Raw genomic sequence first — 21,377 nt, 5'->3', positions numbered from 1 at the left:
ATGAGTGAGCACTAGGGAATCTGCCAGAGTCAATGAACTCAAAAAGCATAAGGGCCCTCTGGTTTAGAGACTGGCAGTAGCGAAGAAGTGGCTTTAGCCTGGACAGTCCCTGCAATGGCTCCCATCTAATATTACAGATGGGAAAACTAAGGCTCAAAGAGGGTTGGGGTCTTGCCCTAGAAGGCACCTAGAGTCTGTGCAGGGCCAGAGTAGCTCCCATTCCCCCAGTGTCTGTGCACTGTCCTTTCCTCCTTATTTTGCTGACGCATCTTAGCCCTGGACTCCCGTTGTCTAATCTTGCTCAGGTGATGTAGGCCGGGGGCAGGGCTGCTTCTCTGGGACTCTTCTGAAATTATTTTAAGACCTGGAAAGCAAATTAGAATTTCAAACCACACAGCCCTCTTGAAAGCAGACTGGAGGCGTGTTGGAAGTAATCTAATTTTTACTTTGTTTTATTAATTGGATGTGGGAGGGGAGGGGAGGTGTGAGTTGGTAGTGGCTGAGATTGCTAGCTTCAGCGACTGGGTAAATGGTGCCAGGCCTGAATGGAGGAGGGGGCATTAGAGAAAGAGCAGGGTGGCTGTGGAGGGCTGACTTGAGCCGCACTTGGGACAGATTGAGGTTGAAGCGCCATGGGACAGCTCCGGAGTGTCTGGGCAGAGCTGGCTCGGAGATTCAGATTTAGGAAGGACTAGTTCTAAATTGGGCTCTAGGGGCTCTCCGGGATTGGGGGGGCTGTATTAATTTCCTGGGGCTGCTGTAACAAAGAACCACAAACTGGATGGCTTAAAACACAAGAAGTTTATTCTATCATAGTTCTGGAGAGAAGCTGGAAATCGAGGTCTGAAATCTGAACTCTGAAATGTTGAAATAGTCTGAAATCACGGTGCCAGCAGGGTGCAGTCCTCCCGGAAGCTCCAGGGGAGACTTTGCCTCTTCCAGTTTCTGGTGGCTGTGGCTGCTCCTTGGCTTGTGACAGCATCACTCCAATCTCTGCCTTTGTGTTCATGTGGCCGTCACCTCTGTGTCCTCTCCTCTTTTTTTTTTTTCTACACATATTTATTTTTTACAAGTCTGGAAATAAGATTTTAAAAAAAAATTTTTTTTATATAGCATAACATATATACAAAGCAAAGAAATAAAAAGGCAATAGTTTTCAAAGCACTCTTCAACAAGTAGTTACAGGACAGATCCCAGAGTTTGTCATGGGCTACCGTACAATCCTCTCATATTTTTCCTTTTAGCTGCTCCAGAATATTGGAGGCTAGAGGGCTTAAATATTTTTTTAATCATCACAATAAACTTTTTTTCCTTTTTTGTGAAAAATAACATATATACAAAAAAGCTATAAATTTCAAAGCACAGCACAACAATTAGTTGTAGAACATATTTCAGAGTTTAACATGGGTTACAATTTCACAATTTTAGGTTTTTGCTTCTAGGTGCTCTAAAATACTGGAGACTAAAGGAGGTATTAATTTACTGATTCACATTCATATTCATTTGTTAAATCCTATCTTCTCTGTATAACTCCCATCATCACCTTTGATCTTTCCATCCCTCTCTTTTGGGTTGTTTGGGCTATGGCGATTCTAAATTTTTCACATTGGAAGGGTCACTAATATGGGGTAGGGAGATGGAACTATCTGATGTTCTGGGGAGGCTGGGCTAGGTTTCAGGACTTATCTGAACCAGGGACCCATCTGGAGGTTGTAGGTTTCTGGAAAGTTACTCTAGTGCATGGAAATCTTGTGGAATCTTATATACTGCCCTAGGTGTTCTTTAGGATTGGCTGGATAGCATTTCCAAATTAACTCACATTCTGGGGTTCTGGGTGGACATGAGCTTTTGGGGGACACTCTTCAACCCAGTACAGGGGCCAATCATGGGTAGGCTTCAGGAGGGCTGCCATTACCTGGATCCATATACAAACCTGGTGTGTGCATCTCCCCATGGAAAGATACATCACTTTCTTTGACTTCTCAGAGGTCCCAAAGACAAAGGGGACCAGTGCTCTTGAGGACACATCTCTGGCTGGTGGGACTGTTGGGGGCAGAGGACAGGTCCCCAAAGATACTGATGGAAGGAAGATCTGGAGAATGGGCCACCAATGAAGGAGCCTGATGGAATGAAGAGGAGGCAGGTGGTGGAAGGGGGCCTTAGAGGGCTGGCACAGTGGCTCATCCTCTTAAGGATCATAGGCATCTTCAAGATCTGAATTTTTCAGATTCTTCCCCAGAAAAATGCATATAATGAATACACACTTTTCATGTATAACTGCAGGTGGCATATTCTTCCCCTCCCAGAAAGCGCATGCCTGGGCCCTTGGGGCCCAGCCAGAGAAGAAAAATTTTAGAAGGATAGAGTGGAGGAAATGGCCCCCCATGCTGCAGACAGCTCAAGTTGAATTTGGCAACTTGGAGGTCAGGGGTGAGCTTAGTAAGGCCATTGCATTAGCTACTGGATGTGAGGATTACAAGAGCTTTTCAAATTTTCTGGTTTGAAAAGTTAAATTACATATTTTATATCTTTTCTGTTCAACTATAAAAGCAATATCTGTTCATGGTAGGAAAAAATTGGGAAGTGGAGATAAGGAAAAGGAGAAAAAGCCCTTTAATCTCATTACCCAGAGACAGCTGCAGTTGCCTACTGCCTTGGTCTATGACCTTCTGATCCTTTTTCTCTGCATTTGATGTGACCTAAATGTAGCATGTAATAGTATAATTTACATTTTAACTGAAAGTATTTAAATGCCTTTTCATATGAATAAATACTCATGAAATGCTTTTACTGGCTGCATAGAATTCCATTGTGCAGAGGTGCCTGGCTTAACTGATTTTCTATTGTTGGGTAGACTGCTTTGTTTCATTTCCTTCTTTGTGGACAATTCTGCAGTGACCATCTGTGTAAGTCTGCTTCTGGAGGGGAAAGTTCATTGAAAACCTTAAACCGTGAGCACTTTACTAATGCACATATTTCAAGAGCCTTTGACACCAGATCTGTGTGAAGCAAGGCCTGAGCCAGCCTGTGTCCAAGTGTGGATGGAGCTGGGCAGGCAGGGTGAAGTACTGGCCTTTATGGGTCCTGTGATCTCAATTGGGCCCATGCATTGGATTATAGGAGGTGTTCTGTGAAGAGGTGTTCATTATTTTAAAAATTCATTATTTAATGTTGTGTCCTATACTGAATTGGCTCAGAATAGAGGAAAAGGAGTCCCATCCTTGCTGCCCTTTAGCTCTTTGGCTTCTGCAACTCTGTCCCCCTAGTGTGTCCCATAGGTGAGTACTTCGTTTCTCGTAGGTTTTAGGGTTCTAGAACCAGCTGCAGTGCTGCTGGAGGTGTCGTCTTCAGGCTTCTTCAGCAGACAAGTTCCTCCTCTGTTCACTTCCTTTCCAAGGAGAAGCTCTGTTTTCTGGGGGATGCTTCTGTTGGGCCCCACTGGCCTGGGATTCTGCAATGAGAACTAGCTCTTGGCCTGGGCTGGTACCTAGGGGATGTCTTGGCCAGTTGGCTGGAGGCCTGAGAACTATTAATAACTAGAAAAATGGGGTTCCTGGGGGCAGGACTAGGGTCTCCCTTTAGGTCTGCACAGGGGTCCATCTTCCATTTTGCTTCTTGTTCTGTAGATGGGGCAAATTGTTTAACCATTTCATAGCATGTCTCGTCTCTGATTCAGGAAGCACTTCCTAGAAATGTCAGAAAGCTGGTTACATTGACCACTGTAGGTGAAAAGAAATAGCATATGCTTGGAAAAATTATTTGCAATAACCCACTTTCACAGGAGTTATTACTGTTCGGAAATAGAATTATTCAGAGATTGAACTTTTATGCTTTTTTTTTTCTTTTCTGAGAGCAGTATAGAAAGTTTGGAAAGGAACTGAGCACTTTTCCCTGCGAGGTCCTGTTCTAAATGCTGTGCATACCTCAACTCACGTTGTTCTCCTGAGATAAGCACCTTGCTTCTCCCCATTTCACAGGTGAGGGAGACCGAGCCCCAGGGGGCTGGCACAGGGCTTTTAGAGCACCAGCTGTCAGACAAAACACAGTGGGCGCCTGCAGAGTCGATGAGAACATTTGTGGGGCCACTGATGAGCTGTGTCACCTTTGAACCTCTGTTCCTTCCCCTGTAAAATGGAAGTGGCGCCTGCTGTTGGTGGGACTGTCAATTTCCCTTCAGCCTCTGGCTCCCGGGTACAAACTCAAAGAGAACAACATGGACTGAAAGGTTCCTTCTGCGGTGTGCTAGCAGTTCTGGTAAGAGGATTTGGACTGTTGCCTTCTGTTCCAGGGGATGATAAGCGCATCTATCTTTTGAATTGTCTAGGATTAAATGAGTAAACACAGGTGAACTCCTTACAGCGAGTGAGCGCTCAACTCGTCACTGCTCCCTCCACCCCTTCACCTCCTCCCTGGTGCCTCTGGGTCTTAGATAAACTTCCACTGTGGCAGGGATGCCTGTAGCTTCCTTTGCCTCTAACTCACAATGGCCCCAAACAGTAGTTGGCTAGTTTATATCTGCTGTATTTCATCCTAAGAGCAATTTTGCGAGTTTTTAACAGTTCTTGGTATATTTTTCTCAAGATACTCTTCTCTTCTTAATTTGATGCATATGTTAGTTTTCTATTGCTGTGCAACAAATTTATATATATTGAGTGGTCAAAAACCACACATACCATCTCATCATCTCTGGGGGTTGGGAGCCAGGCCTGGCTCAGTGTTCTCGGCGTGGGGCCTCATGGGCTGCACTTGAGGTGTTGACTGGGCTACGTTCTCCTCTGGAGGCTCGGGTGGGGAAGACCTCCTTCCACATTCCTTTCAGGTTGGGGGCAGGGGCGCTTCCTCGGCTGTAGGACTGAGGGCCTGGTTTCTTGTCTGGTGAGTTGTCTGGGGCCACCCTTAGTTCCTAGAGCTGGTCCACCACCCCTGCCTCTGCCCTCCCTATGGCCTGTTTGCATCTCCAAGGCCAATAGGAGAGCATCTCTTCGGCCTGGCAAGATGGGTCTTTTGTAATGATACAACCACAGGTCCACAGGTGGCACCCCATCACCTTTGCCACTGACTACTCATTCAATGCAAGTTTCAGGTCTCACCTCAAACTTCAGGTCTCACCCTCTAATGAGGGTGGGGTCATTAGAGGTCACCCTTGAGTATATCTGCTGCAGTGAGGTTAGTAAACGGACAGCTTATGAAAATGATATAAAATAAGAGTTATTAACCAAAGCCACTTCCCTCTTTTGGCTGCCAGATGCCCTTTTTATCCTTGTGACTCGAGGCTGTGTTCTGGAGAATAAAGGGTACCAAGCAAGTAAGGTATTTGGCATCCTGCTCAGAATCCATTGGCTTTTCTTGTCTGCAGTGTCTGGATAGAGAAGGGCGGGAGACAGAATGAAAGTGAGCAGGGAATCAAGAGGGATAAAAGGGAGGGGAACATGTAAACGGATTTTCTTTACATTCATATGTAAATGTCTTTTTATAGACAAACACTTTTATAGAAATGCACAAATGTTACGGTAGAGTAAACATTTCTGGGCAATTATTTTTCTTTGTTCCTTTTATCCCCTAACCCTTCTTCAATGATGTCATCCCCATCACCCTCACCCTGTAATCATTGATCTTTTCATATTTCCTGGGTCTTATATTCATATGCAAACAAATATGGATATTTTTATATCCCTGGATCTTTTCTCATTCAACAATGCCCTGTGGAAACCCTTCACCGATGGCTGTAGCTCAAATGCATTCTTTGCAGCGGCTGTCTAATATTCCAGAGTGGATGCATGGTAATTTAGCTGACTGTTCCCCTATTGAATAGCATCCATTTAATTTCACATTTGTTCACATTAAGCAGCAGTGAGATAAACCTCCTAGCACATGCATCCTCAGGTTTTTCTAGGATTGAATGGCTGGGTCAAAAAGTTTGTGTACTTTTAATGTTAATAGCTGTTGCTTGCTTGATTTCCCCAGAGGCTGCAACATTTCACATTTGCACCTGTAATTTGAGAGTAGTCTTTTCCCTGCATCCCACCAGCAAGAGGTGTTATTGGTCTTGTTAATTGTGAGCAGGCTGAGAGGTACAAAGTGAGATCTCATTGTTACTTGAAATTTGCATTTCCCTGACCAGCAGTATGTCTGTGCAGCTTTTCATCTGTTTGGCCGTTTGGACCCACTTGCGAATCCTTTGCTCGTTTTTCCAGAGAGCCATTTGTCCCCTTCTTGTCAATTTGTCAGTGCAATCTGTAGAGCGTTGATGTTAATCCTCTTTTGCCTTCTGCACAGCAGTTATTTTGCCAAAGATATCGAGTTGTCTGTTAACTTTGTTTATGGTATCATTTGCCCTGCAAAAGTTCTGATTTGTTATATAGTTAGAAATGGCTTTTTTTCTTATCTTTTCTGGGTTTCCCATGTTGGCAAAGGCTTCCTCGCCCCCATGTGTTAGCTTTCCTTCCACACCCACAGTTCAGTTTAACAAACATTTATCATGTGTATAATGTGCACAGGCTTTGGGCTTCAGACTGCAGACACAGGCTAATCAAGACATGGTCCTGCCCTCAAGGAGCCCAGCATCTTAACAGACCATGACAGCTGGCATGACAGGGCATAGGCTGCTGGGGATGGGGTGGGGTTAGGGGAGCTGCTACCCCAGCTCAGAGTTTCCCAGTCGGGATACAGGTATGTCTAGGTGTTGATGCCATTAGTCCTCAGAGCAGCCAGGTGGGACCAGGGATGGCCAGAGCCCCCCAGGGAGATCTCCCCTGGCCATGGGCCACACCTCAGCCATTTACCCCATACAGCGATCATTTTCTCTATGTGCTTCACAGGGACAGCTGCTGGGTTGGCCTGGTGAGGAAGAAGGGGTGGGGGTGGGGGTGGGGCAATTCCTGGTGGAGGACCAGCAGGAGGGCTTGACCTACCCGAGGAGCCCAGCCTGTGCCACAGGGAGAAGTGGGCTCAAGGGGAGGATGGGAACGTGGCGCGGTGTGCCACCGCCGTGCAGAAGGCCAAATGCAAAAGGAGAGTGACTCAGAGTCCATGGTCTGAGGGAACATGGGTGGAGGAGCAGGTTGCGCTGGTGGAAACTTTGCCTTCTTTCTGGTGCATCTACAGCGGGAGGGGCAGGACCTGTGTCTGCCAACTGACCTCCTGGGCATCCCTGAGGCTGTGGGCTTCTCTTGATCGATGGTCACCAAAATAGGGTACATGTACCTATAGGGGTGTGTGAGAAGATGCGGGAGTTCAGGGAGACAGAATTAGAACTTCCATTGCTATTTATGTTCTCATCTACTCCTCTAAAGGTGTATTTTTGTGTATGTTTAAAGATGTACATAATATTAGGAAGGCAGTGCATGTTTATAATTATAAACAAATATATATTGGGACATGTGCATAATCAAAAGTTTGGAGACCTCTGCCTCTAGTGGAATGAGTTATTAAAACCTTTGGTCCCCTCACTCCTGTGGCACCCCCAGCCACCCCTGAGAATGTGGGGACCTGCTGATGTAGAAGGGAGAGACACTCATGTAGGGTGGGGGGAGGCCTGGAGAAATGATTTCTGGAAAGGAAATAACTTCTCCCATACCCCTAGAAGGGCCAGCTCCTTCTCATGGGTCTCCCCTTGGAGCAGCCTCCTCCCAGGCCTTCTTACATTTTATTTTAGCCCAAGATATTTCCTTTAGGAAATAGCTCACAATTTGTATTTATCTGTCTATTTAATTTTTGCCTATTTCCCCACTACTTGAAAGCTCCGTGAGAGCAGGGACTAGAATGTCTCAGGCTTTGCTGTATCCCCAGTACCTAGTACAGCACCTGGCATCTAGAAGGGACTAAGTATATCTCTAAGGCTAATGAATGGATGTGTTGAGCATGTCATGTGCTTACCTTCCTTACCTTATTCATTTCCATGCCCCATAGGGTAGACATCATTACCTTTATTTTGTAGGTCAGAAACTACAAGATTCTGAGAGGTTAAGTCATTTGCTTTAGGTCACACAACTATTTTTGGTATGTAGGAGATTGTGGGAGGGAAAGAATTAACATTTTCTGAGTACCTACTTATATGCCAGGCTCCCACTATACCTTTATTCTACCTCTGGTTACAAAGACCAAATCCTGTTCACAGAAGTGGAAACTGAGGCTCAGAGATGGGAAGTGACTTGCCCAGGACCACACAGCTAGCAAGAACAAGAGCTGGGACAAGAATCACCTCTTGACAGTGATTCCTTTCTTCTGAGTCATCTCAGGGGTGTGATAATGGCTCCAAGGTCCAGAAGGGGCACCTGTGGGTATGACCTGAATGGCAGGCATCTCTGGTGGACACCTCTCTGTGGATGGTGATGTGGCGAAGACGCCAGCTGGATTAGGCCACCCCAATGTGGGCAATGGTCCATGGGTGCCAGGCCCTGGAGCCACTGATTTGCCTGCCTAACGAGGAGGGTGATGTTTTATGCATGGTGCCTAATTTTGCCCCGGCAGTCTCTGGCTATATTTAACACCATTAATCATTATTGTTGGCTCCCAGGAGGATGGATCCCTGATTAGTGTCAGAAACGCATCACACAAGGAAGAGAGAAGGAAAAAATAAGATCTCGCCCCCAACCTGATTTCTTCCAACTGGAAACAAGATGTGTTCATGGTACCCATCTCTCTGCCATCTGTGATATGCGTGACTTGAGGCTTCCTTGGCTTAGGATTCCCACCCCTCACCAACTTTCTGGCACCCCTCCCTCACTGACCCAGAGCCAGGGCCTGTCATCCCAGTTCAACCCCCTCAGTGCCCCTTCTTCTATATGCTGGAGTAGTGTGCAGCTAATAAGGGCAAATGAAGCACTTATTAGGCTCTTGCTGTATATGTGCATCCTTGCCCAGTGCCTTACCTACCTTATCCCATTTCCTCCTACCATTCTAGAAGATGTGTTTTTATCCCTTCTTGACAAATAGGGAAACTGAGGCTCAGAGGTAGGTTTCACAGGACTCTGGCTGGTTTGATCAAATGTGTGGAAACATATGCCCTTTGAAAAAGAACTACTTGAACGTTGTGTAACGTGGTTTTGACCTCAACTTTCTGTAAGGGTTTTCAGGTCACATCAGGTAGAGGAAAGAGCCCAGGCTTCTCATAACCACGTGAGCAAAACAGGAATTTGTGCAAAACATTGCTTTTCTGCTCCCTCTGAGCCTTGGATGGGTGGCTGAGAGTCCCTTCTTATCTATTTCCATCCCCCTTCAAACTCCAATCCTTTGGCCTTCCCCAGGGCCCTGCTTCTTGTTTCATCCTAGGAGTTCATGAAGGCAATTTCCTTAACAGAGTGTCTGCCTAACAGATAAGCTGCTCTCCTCTCCTAGCAGTGGTCTTTGTTGGCACAGTTTTGGAGATTTCCCCAGTAGGGATGAAGATAAAAGAGAAGATGAAAACAGAGAACCCTATTCTATCACCACTAGTCACCCAGGGAGGTGAAGGTCAAGGAGAACCAGAAATCAGTGTAGTGGTTTCCTCATCTGTAAAATAGGGATGGCAATTAAACAACAGTTCCCCGGATTGTTGGAAGAATTAAACACATTTCATGTCAAGACTCTATTGTGTTTGCCACCATGACTGCTGCTGGCATTATCCATCAGTTGCATTGTGCCTTCTAGGCCTCACAGGAGAAATGGCTTTCAGGCCTGGAAACTTGGAAAATAGGTATTGAGCAATAACAGTCACTATGAAATAGTTGCGTTTCCCTCTTTGCTTTGGCTGCTAGGAAGCTTGGTCAGATTGCAGCAAGTTTAGAGGCCTTCTTGGCCTTATTTTTTCCCTATTTTCCCTTTGCTATATTATATCCCCTTTAGTTGTAGTTGTATCTTGTTTCTTATTATATGGAGTTGTATAATATAAATTCTCATGGGAAGGGAATCTCTGGTTGTTAGAAGCTGATGTCGCTATCATGGGGGAAGTTGAAGGCAGCTTCAGAGTCTTAGAGAGTTGCTCTTACAGGTGGGACAGAGTTCTTACCTCAGATGGAGAAAACAGCACTTTTGAAATCTGAACTGCTTTTGTGGGGTTGGGGAGGCTGTGCTTAGATAGTAACACTAGCAATTCCCTTAGACCCTTTGAATGCTGGTGCTGATAAAGTCTACAAAAGGAGGATTACCTAGGAGGTCCCTGTATCAGATTAGGATTAATGTACAAAAACCTGAAATAAGAAGTTTACACAATATAGAAGCTGATTTCACTCTCCGTTAAAGCAGTCTAGAGGTGGTCAACACTGAGGTGATATGGGGTTGCAGAGTGTCAGGTCCAGCCTTCCTTCCTCTTCACTCTCCCATGCAATAGCTTCCATTCTCAGAGTCACTCATGCTTCGAGATGGTTCTCGGAGCTCACCCTGTGTCTGGATTTCACTCAGCAAAAGGGTGGAAGGAACAAGGAAGGGTGCACTTTCTCCCATGAAGGACATCTTCTAGAAGTCATGGGTACAACTTCAGTCTTCCCCCTTTGTATTTCATGGACCATTTTCAGGATCATACTTAGCTTTAAGGGAGGCTGGGAAAAGGAGTCTTCAGTCTGTGCAAATGTGGGCTTCTCTGAGCCTGTTTCCTCAACTGTAAATGCTCTACCTGGCAGGGTTCTCGTGAGGATTAAGTAAGAATGTAGTAAAATATAACAGGTGTTCCACAAATGTAAATTCCCTTCTATTTTTAGTTTTCCCTTCCCTCCATTACTTGGGACTAAGAGGGAAGCTTTAGCTATACCAGAAAAGATTTAGGAGCAATAAAAAAAGAAAACTCTTGGAGAGGGAATGTGGTAGCACACACCAGGGAGCTGGGATTACAGATTCCCTTTGGCGCCAATCAGACAGTGAAACTGAAATTAAAAAGGAGGGTGATGCTCCCATGTCAGTTAAGTTAGATACGTACAGAGATGGCCATGTGGACCCGATGACCTCATAAGGACTTTACCTGCCCTTCGTTCCAAAATACTGTCGCGATTTTCTTTCCCAAGTTCAAGATAGTGCATGTAATACATGCACATGGCAGGTTGGGTTTGAACGTGTGACTGTTTTCATCCTCAGGATGACCTTGGGCAATTCCAAGGCTGTTCGTGCACCAAGCAAACTGGTATGGGGTACAGCATTGTGCAGATCTCATTCCCCTGGTGCCCTCTTCTTACCAGAGCTGAACCCCTAGAAACCCTCTTGGGGCCTTTAAATGCTGAGCTCCTAGATGATGAGGGAGCCCATCAGTCGGCTCAATCTGCTCAGTGGAGGCTGCTGGGAAATGATTCTCTCCCCAGGGTGTCTCACCATGGGGGAGATGTTGAACTCAGCAATGGGATAGCAGATCCTGCCTGTCCCCCAGCAGTCCTGGCTGCTGAGCATGCCCTGACTGACTCTCCTGGGAGAAGTTTTGTTTTCTGGAGGATAAGAGAGAAGAGGAGCAGGAGATAGTTTGATGGGCTTCCTTTTAATGGAGGAAAAATGTTGGCTTTGTGGGTGTGTTTTATGGGGTGGGGCTCCTCTGTCCTAAATGTTCCCTAGCAGAGAGGGGGTGCTGCTGGAGTTGATGGTGTAGTGATAGCATAGACAGGTGCCTTCAATGAGCCTTGTTTACATATGTATCATCTCATTTACTCCCCCCCGCCCCCCCCACCAAGGGATAAACCTCACTTCCCTATTTCCCAGAAAAGGAAACTTAGGCTCAAGATAGATGGACAACTTGCCTGGGGTTAGCCTTGTTAGATCTCAAGAGATTCTGATCCAGTTTTTTCGCTTGGCTTTGCCTTCAATCTCATTTGGGATAGATGGGGAGAAACACATACATCACAACACTGATATCAAGAAAAAATGAGATGTGTGTAGGGATCATGGCCCAGGTGATGCCAGAACTTTCCAACCTACAGGTATGTTACCATGTGGCTGATCCAGAGTTCAAACACACCAGGTCTGTTTGGCTCCAAAAGTCGACAGCATGTTTCTTAACCTCTCTTCTAACCTCTTAGAGGTGGGTTCTTCTTTGACAGCTGACAGCTGGCCCCCGATTTAGGCCACTGTCATTAAGGAGGTTTAGGTGGCAGTTTATGAAGTATTTTTTTGTTCTCCAAGTGCTAACTTAACTTCCAAGCTGGGGATTTCCAAAATGATAGTCTTTGCATATCACCAGCACTCCAGGGGCAAGGAGAACAGCCCTGAGGGCTGAGAGGGATGGCACAGTCCACTGCTGCCACCGACTGTGGCCCCTGAGCTCTGATCTGTACCACGGGACCCAATGCCTGAGTGCAGCCAACTGATGCTGCTCTGGGTCTGGCTTTGTGCTTCCTCAGCAGTGTGCTCATAGTGGAGACTGGGAGCACCTACTCCTAAGAAGGCATGTGGCTCAGCAGACAGAGCGCAGACTTACTGCCAGACTGGGGGCTGAGACCTGAATCTCTCCTGCCTATCAGTTGGTCCTGGGCAAGTGACCCAATGTCTTGGAGCCTTGGTTTCTGCACCTCTAAAAGCAGGATGGCAGTGGTAGCCTGCTCGGGCTGCTGTGGAGATCTGAGAGATGCTGATAACACACCCAGGCCCTTTAGTGGCGGTAGTATTAGGACCCACCCGTCTCTCCTATGGGATCATGATTGTGAGGAACTAAGTGCCTCTCTTCTGGAGCAGACCCAGCACCACATCAGTAGTTCTAAGACATGTTTTGGACACGAGGGTCCCTGAAAGGATGGTTCTGTAACCAAATGAGGGTGGGAAACAATGTATGCCACAGAGCACAATGAGTCTCTAAGGGGGCCAGGGCGAGGTATATAGCAATTCTCAAACTTATCAGAAAATCAGACTGCCTCTCATTCTCCCCACTGGGCACAATGTAGTGTGCGGATGAGAAAATATTCCAGAAGCCTTTGGGCCCAGGCATCGCTCTAGTCTCCTCCCCTTAATGGGCTATGTGTAACTTCCTCAAATTTCAGTTTCCTCATCTTATAAAGTGGGGAGAGAAATCCCCAGCTTTCTGGATAATCATAAGAATTAAATGATGCGTTGTATGTAAAGCTCTTAGCACAATGCATGGCATGGTGTAGGTACCAGCAGAAGTGGGGGTGGGTGGGATGGGGAAGCAATAAGTCTGACGTGGCTACGGGAGAGATGAGGTAGGACCTGGAGTAACTAAGAGACTGAAATGCTATCAAATCTGAATTGGGCAGAGTATGGAGGTGAGGGAGGAATCACCCCCCACCCCCCCGCCATTAAGGCTGTCTGTGTTGTCAAGCCCTTGAGTAAAATTCATGATTCAAGTTATTTCCCACAGAGTCTTCACTATAGGGGCGCCTGGGTTCTCTCCCAGGATCGCCAAGAATTAGCTAATTAGGCTGATTCTGCCTAGAAGGCAGAGGTCGTATTGGTTCGTAATTCTGGAAAATGTGCAGCATATCTGAACAGCCTTAATCAGCCCCTGCTTTGCCTTCTGTCTCTTCCTGAATTATGCAGTGAAAGTGCTGCAGGATGTTGAGTGCACACCGCCACTTTGCTCCTCAAACATTTGCCACCTGTGAGGTGCTGGGGAAACAGAGCTGAGCGGGTGAGGATGAGGCAGGCTCTGTGCCTCGGAGAGCTCATCATCTCCAGGGAGCAGGGCCAGCAAATGTGCAATTTGCATAGGTAGGGGTGGGGCGGGGCAGGGGACCCCTCGATGCTGGGGAGACGACATCTTGGAGGGGGTGGTGGTGCAGTGCAGGCTCTCAGAGGAAGGGTAACAGCCCATCTGGTGGAAGCTGAGCACTGGAAAGGTGGACAGGGAAGAGAAGAGCATGAGAAAGAACGTGAAAACTCCTGTACGGTTTTGAGATTTGTTTGTCTGATGCCCTAATTTCTACCTGGATCGATTGAAGCTCATGCGACAGCCTTGCATTCCTTCCACACATGCTTAGAACCAAAACTAGTTTTTGTTTTAAATCCTATTTTTGTCCCCCAGTGAAGCAATTTCATGAGATTCTCCATTGGTCTGCTCAAGTGCACTGTTTTTCACTTTTTAAAAATATTTCATTCCCAATTCCTGCTCTTATATCTTCCCAGTGGGGGCACATGTGCCTATTCTCTGTCCTGGAATATGTGTGTGTCTATATACAATAGGTGGGCTTTTGTGTGACTCTACACTACTAGAACTGTGCTGTTTTGGGGCACATTTTATTTCTCACCATTCCCACTCAACACCATTTTAGTGGTATGTCTAATTTGCTATTATGTCCACTAACAAAGCAAAACTTTCCTTTTTTGGAAAGGGTTGCATCCATTCTGCCTCTCAGTCTCTCTCCTAGGTGCATCCCTCAAAAAGTGCCATGGGGTGTGTCCTTGTCATTTCCAGCCAGAGGCCTGGGCCTGGTGGTTTCTCTGGGAATGGCTACCAATGAGTGGGAGTACCAAGTCACTGAGATACACGTGGAATTTACCAAACTCCATCCAGTGACCCTCCAGAAGGTCCCACTTGGCAGCAGGGCAGGGGCTTCCCTTTATTCTAGTCTTTGCCAGCACTTGTTATCAGGTCTCCAGTTTTGTTCATCTGATGTGAGTAAAATATCTCATGGACCTACTCTGCGTTGCTGAACAACAGTGAGGTTAAGTATTTCTTCACATGCATGCTGGCTGCTTGGAATGCTGGTCTCCAAATCAGCTAGTCAAATCCTTTGACCACTTCCCCACTTTTGTTTCTTCTTCTTGTTTTTTAAGAGTTCCTTACTTGGTACTTTTAGACATTGCCAGGATCTTCTCCCATTTTGATATCTCTCAGTTGTATCTGCCTAAGTTTTCATTGAACAGAGACCCATCATTTTTAAGTTGTTAAAGCTATCTTTTCTTATGCCTTACAAATTGTGTGTATGTGAATGTTTTCTGTTTTTTTTGGGGGGGGGCAGGACAGGGAGGGGAATGCATGGACTGGGGATTGAACCTGGGTCTCCCACATGGCTGGCGAAAATTTTACCACTGAACTACCCTTACATCCCTGTCTGTTTTGTTTTTGGAAATCCTTTCTAAACCAAGACCAAAAAGATTCTCCCACAGTTTCTTCAGAGTTAGCTTTACAGTTTTGCTTTTTGTACTCGGGACTTTTCCATCTGGATGCTGTTCTGTGTTTCTCTGTAAGGTTAACATTCAACTTTATTTTTTGCCACACTGTAAATCAGTTCCACCCCATCTCTTCAACCCAGTCCATTCATTCTTTTTTCTCTGGTTTCAGGAATCAACTTTATCATGCATCAACTTTCCATGTAAAGAGGTTCTGTTTCTGAGCTATCTTGTCTCTTCCATTTGTTTGTCTGCCATAATTGTTTTTATTTTTATTATCATACCTCTATGACATATCTTAATACCTTGGAGGCTATATACTTTGCTCTTCTTTTTCAAGATTAAGCTGTTAGTGGACCTTTTCTTCTTCCATATAATTTTAGAATTAGTTGACCAACTTTTAAGATCCAGCTGTAATTATTATTGGAATTGCATTGAATTTCTAGATTACTTTGGGGGAGAATTAGCATATTAAAATGTTAACATGATGTTTAGGTTTCCTTTTTTGTTATTTGTAATTTTTAATTTTTCTTCATATAAGTCACGTATTTGGGTCAATCGTGAAATATTTTATATTTTTACTGATAACAGGAGTGGTATCTCATTTTCTTGTTTTCTAGTTGGTGATGGCTAGTATAGAAGAAGAATGCTACTAATTTTTAAAGTGTTTTTAACACACTCAGATTCTGTTGGAATTTTTTTTAGATGATGATATTATCTTAAATGTGAACAATGATAGTTTTCTCTCTCTTCTTCTAATTGCTTTACATTTTATTTCTTCTTGTCCCATTGCATTGGCCAGGGTCTCCAGTGCAATGTCGGGTATTAGGAACAGTAATGGGTTTCTTGCCTTAGTCCCAATCTTAAAAGGATTGAAGCTAGCAGTCTCAGCCAGGGGTGGCATTTACTGTAGGGTTTAGTTATAGAGTTTAAGGAGATGCTCTTCAATTCCTTGTTTAAGATTTTTTTTTTAATAAATAGATGTTGAATTTGATCAAAGGCTTTTGTGAATCTATCAAAATAATTCTGGCACTTCTGTGCTAAACCCTACCTTCTAAAAGAACTTATGAAGCTTTTTTCATGCGCCAAGCTATGTTCTAAGTGCATTATAAATATTTACTACCTTAATCCTCATAACAATGATATATGCTAGGCACTATTTATTAGACACAGAGAAGCTAATTTATTTGCCCAAAGTCACACAGTTAGTCAGGCCAACACTAACATTTTCAGGGCCAAAGCAAAAGTGTAAATGAATACACAAATATTAATTCTAAGTATTTAAAGTTACAAAGAAAGCTAACAAACTGTTAACTAAAATACATTCTATCATCCTATCGAAAAATATGCCTTGATAAAGATTAAGTCTACGAGACACCCAAGATGACAGAATTTAATTACTGTTGCACATTTTGGTATTCTGTTGAGTCTGAGATATTTGGATCAGTAATAAAGTCATATATAATTCATAAACTATATATTCCATAAAATTATTTTTCTTGCCTTCAATTCCATAAAACTAATTTTATTCAAGATGTTTATGTAGTTTTTGTTCTACTAATAGTAGTGACATAAAGTGTTAAAAAATAAAATGTAATTTTGTTCAAATGCACAAAATTAAACTTTCAACTACAAACAGAATCTCTTAAGTTTTCAAAATGTCTTCCACCTAAAATTCAGTTATCTATGAAAGTAGAAAGAAAAATATAAATAAAATTTTAAAACAAAAATTTACCCTTGAAAATAAAATTCTAGCATTCAATGCCCATCTAGTGGCCAATATAAATAACTGGTAGCATGCTTTATGCTTATTACATCTAGATCTAGGTATATACAAATATGAGTCATTTGAATTAATCAGTGTTTCAAAATGTCCCTCAGTTGCCATGTAGAGCTCCCGTGAATACTCTGCTAATTCAGCTAATTCCTGAGTACGTCTACTACGGGTTAGAGGATGACAAGAAGCAGGAAAATGGATGCACCATGCTTCTGGGGGATGATCCTTCATTTTGCAGGAAACTATCTCATGCATGCTAAGATTTGACAAGCTGGTTAAGACTGTCTTTTCTATTACCAAAGTGCTTTTGCAGCTCAAACCCTCCCTGAAGCTCAGACCAACTGATGTCAGCAGCAGCACAAACTAAAAACCAGCAGAGCATTTGGATTTGGGTCCCTTCTTGCTTCTATGATGTTGAGCAGGAGCTGTGGTGAAGCATTTCTCTCAACAGTGTTAGCCATGAGAGTGATTGTTGAATTAGGGGTCACATTGTACCGATGCCGAGCACCAATCCTGAGTGGCAGAGGCTCTGCATGTGCACGCACGTGTGTGTGCTTGTGCATGTACATACTTAAGGTAGGGGGGGGTCCAGGGCGCAGGTACCATCCTGTTTTACCTGGGACTAACAGAGTACAACAGCTAGTAAGGAATGGAGCTGGGGTTTGAACCGAGGTTTTGACGTGAGTCTGAGTTCTTAACCATAACACAAGGTTACCTCTTTGCCAGATAACTTTTTATTCACTCTTGGACCTAGGTGGCAAGTATCTTATTTTGGATTTTTGTGAATATTTTCCTAAGTGAAATGGACCTGTGATTGTCTTTGCTTATACTGCCCTTAACCAATTTTGAAATTAAGCCTCATAAAATCAGTTTGGCAACTTACTTTCTTTTTTAATAAGATAGGGATAGCAGATTTGGAAGAACTCACCTACAAAACCATCCAGGCTTAAGGTCCTTCGGGTGGTGGCATCTTTGGTGATTGTTTCAGTTTTTTAATGGTTTAGTCTGCTCACTTTTCCTGTTTCTTCTTTTATCAGTGTTGGCATTTTAGGTGTTATATGGAAACTCTCCTGGGTTTTCAAATTTGCTGCCCATCCCGAGTGATGTAGGTGAGAAGAGAGAACGTGGATGCCCCCCTCGCGGTGGTCCTCCCCGCCTTTTCCCTTGGGCTCTGCTTCCCTCATCTCCCTCCCAGTGGCTTCCCCGAGGCTTTTTGTTTGTTTCTTAAACATCAACTTTCATCCTCCTTCCGTGGCAGGGACTGGGTGTGCAGGAGGACGGCTGGGGGGGGGGGGGGGGGAGTCTTCGCCCGGCAGCCTGTGGTGACCCGACTGCTTCCTTATTATCTCACGTGTGAACTGCCACAGGCCGCACGCGTGTGAAGAGACTCTGAGACGGCAGGTAGGCAGGAACATCTGCTGAGGGCGCGAGAGGGGACACAATGAGGCATTACTGACTTAAAGCCCACACTCTCGGGGGAGGACCCCACGGCTTCTCAGAAGGGCCGGGGCAACCTTCCTGTGACGAACAAAACCGCTCGCTTCCCAGAAGCCCCTGGTTAATGGTGCCTCACCTCATTGGCTTAAATTGGTCACACGGTTCTTCCCTGAACCAATCACATTAGTTAGGGCCGTCGGGACACGCCCCTGAGACCCAGAAAGGAGTAAATCCCATGCCCGCCACAGGAACTGAAATGGGGGAAGGCCAGGCCCAAAGTCGGGTCTGGGGGCTGTTGGCTGGGCAGGGAGACAGGCCGGGTACGGGCGACAAAAGGCTGCCTCGATGATTGCAGCAGCCTTCTAACTGTCGTCCTGATTCCACCTCCGCTCCTGTCATCTGCAATCAACCCAGCAGCCAGCGTGATCCTCTTACCATGGTGGGGCGGGGGGGATCACGCGGACCATCTCATCTCTGCTCTGAAACCTTCAATAGCTCAACACTTATCTCCCTAAGGATAAAAGCCAAAGTCTTTACGATTTCTTAACAAGCTCCCAGGCTCTGCGCTTAGCACCCTTCGCTGTCCTTTCATCACCACCACCCCAAGTTAAAAAAACAACCCCCTCCCTGGCCCTCACTCCCTCTCCCTCTCCCTCTGGCTCTGGGCCACCTTCTTTCTGCACTAGGGAGGCTCCCACTTCGGGGCTTTTGCATTTGTTGGGACCTCTGCCTGGGACTCTTCCCCCAGCTGTCTTGCGCTTCCTGCTCTCACTGTTTCGGGGTCAAGTGGCATTTCCTTACAGAGCCTTTTCTGACCAGTCCATCCAAAATACCAATTCTTTCCTCCCCCTTCATTTTATGCCTCCTTCTCTTGCTTTATTTTTCTTTATAGCCCATGTTTTATAAAACAGGTATATGCTCTGCCTTCCTCTAACACACACACACACACACACACACACACACACACACCCCTACACATACACTGATGTCAGCTTGCTGAGGACAGACCATGTGGTCTTGTTCCTGACTGTATCCATAGAGCCCAGCACAGGGCCTGGCCCGTAACAGATGCTGAACAAATACTTCCTGAAAGTCCTGGCTCTCTAACCTTGCCAACTCTTGGCAACAGCTGTGAGGGCTGCGTCTCTCTCATGTGCCTGCCACTTGCCTGACCTTGTCCGAGGGCTGGGGTGCGGGTTCCTAGGGTCCAGACACCATTGACTCTGAGGGTCTGTGATGCGCAGCCTGGACAATGGTGTGTCCAGGAGGTGGCTGGTGAGAGGTGTTGTATTCCCCGTTCTTCCTTCTCCTCCGCCTTCCAGGCTGCCAGGATCTTATTAGCCCTGTTTACACGGCCAGGGTGTTGAGCGATTAATTTTTAATGGCTTGGTTTATTGCGTGTTTGAATGGTTTATTGAGTAATTCCCACATTTAAGTGATTAATTCCCCAGAGTTCAGAACGACTGGTTAGTTTTACATTAATCAGGGTTTCTGAATGCCAAGAGACAATCAGTCAATCCCAGCTGCCAGGGAGAGTAATGTTAAAATACCTCAAGGTACAATGAGGTTAAGAAAAGGAGTAATTAAAACCCTGTCTTCCCCTAATGCAAATTTGATCTCTCTCTCTCTTTCCTGCACTCTCCCACTCACTTCCTCAATAAAGGCACTTCCTGAACCCAGTTGCTCCTTAGGACAACCAAATTCCCCACTGTTCCTGGAGGACCTGATTTCCTGGTAATGCATTTCTGCTCTTCTGCCGCAGGGAGGTGGGACCTGACACAGGGAGGAGTCCCTGGAGTTGGTGAGGCCTGGGTTGCTTTCTCCCAGCTTGGTTTCTTACTTGCAGTAACGTTGGACCTTCTGGATAAAATATCTGCTTTCACCTTGTAGCCAGACAAAGCCCTGGGTAGGCTCAGGCTGGATCTCCTGACAGGGATAAAAGGAGACTATTTGGGATGCAGGGGTCTTTTGATCCTGTAGACTGGTCATCTTTGAGCAGGAAAGAAATATAAGTTGTTTTCATATCTGTATTTGTTTCTTATACCTTCTATAACATATTGCCACAAAGTTTGTGGCTTAAAACAACGTGAATTTATTACATTATTGGCACTCAGAACTCTGACATGGGTCTCATTGTACTAAAATGAAAGTGTTGGCAGGACTAGGCTCCTTCTGGGAGGCTTTGGGGGAAGATATATTTCTTTGCCTTTTCCAGTATCTAGAGGCTGCCCACATTCCTTGGCTTGTGGCCCTTCCTGCATCTTCAAAGCCGACAGCATTGCATCTGACCTTCTGATTCCCTCTTCCACTTCCTTGTGGTTACATTGGATTTACCGAAATAATCCAGGGTAATCTTCCCATCTCAAGTTCAGCTGATTCTTTACTGCCCCTTTGCCATTTAATCTAACATATTTATAGATTCCAGGGATTAGGACATGGACATCTTCGGGGGGAGTGCCATTATTCTGCCTAACACAGCATCTATAGGATGAAAAACAATATGGCTGAGTGGTTAAAGGCACGGACTCAGGAGCCAGATCCCCTGGGTTCAAATACTAGCTCAACCCTCAAAGGCTGTAGGAAGTTGGACAGCTTTTCCAACTCTGCCTCAGTTTCCTTATATATAAAACTGAGGCCAATAATAGTAGCTACCTTGTACAGTTGCTATGCTGGTGAAATGAAGAGTCAAGTGCTTGGCATGGTCCTGGGTCATGGGAAGTAGGCCAAGTACTGGCAGCAGTGACAGTGCTGATATCCCTGAACTGGGGTGGAAACTGGGATCTCACTACCTACCTCAGGAGATTGTTTAGGATTCCCTGAGAATGTAGGTAAAAGAACTAAGTAAGCGGAAAGTTTCTTGTGAAATTATATATGGGCCCAGATGGAGCCTTGATTGATAAACCCTCCAGTGTCCTGTGTGTAGACCCAGAGCGGGAATGACAGCCCAGGAAGGGAGAGAAGACTCCAGATGCACAATAAACACACGGCATACAGCAGTAAGGGGTTCCATAGACTGACAAGAGCTAATGTGTATTGAGGTTTGTATTAGGGTTCTCTAGAAAAACAGAATCAACAAGAAACACTCACAAATATAAAATTTATAAAAGTGTCTCACATGGCTGCAGAAACGCAGAGTCCAAAATCCACAGGG

The 21,377-nt window shown here is 45.3% G+C and overlaps 1 long non-coding RNA gene across 1 annotated transcript; it reads right to left on the bottom strand.

Annotated features, from left to right (window-relative positions):
• Positions 1-782: 782 nt before the first annotated feature.
• Positions 783-18,330, bottom strand: LOC143664380 (uncharacterized). The gene is made up of 2 exons (XR_013166407.1): positions 17,718-18,330; positions 783-1,074 (listed from the first exon to the last, which is right to left on the bottom strand). It is a non-coding gene; the product is annotated as an uncharacterized LOC143664380 (long non-coding RNA).
• Between the last annotated feature and the right edge of the window lie 3,047 nt (positions 18,331-21,377).

Source organism: Tamandua tetradactyla, chromosome 2 (assembly GCF_023851605.1).
Source record: "Tamandua tetradactyla isolate mTamTet1 chromosome 2, mTamTet1.pri, whole genome shotgun sequence".
NCBI classification, from domain to species: domain Eukaryota; kingdom Metazoa; phylum Chordata; class Mammalia; order Pilosa; family Myrmecophagidae; genus Tamandua; species Tamandua tetradactyla.
The sequence above is the reverse complement of the archived record's forward strand: the minus strand, read 5'-3'. Positions and strand labels throughout refer to the sequence as shown.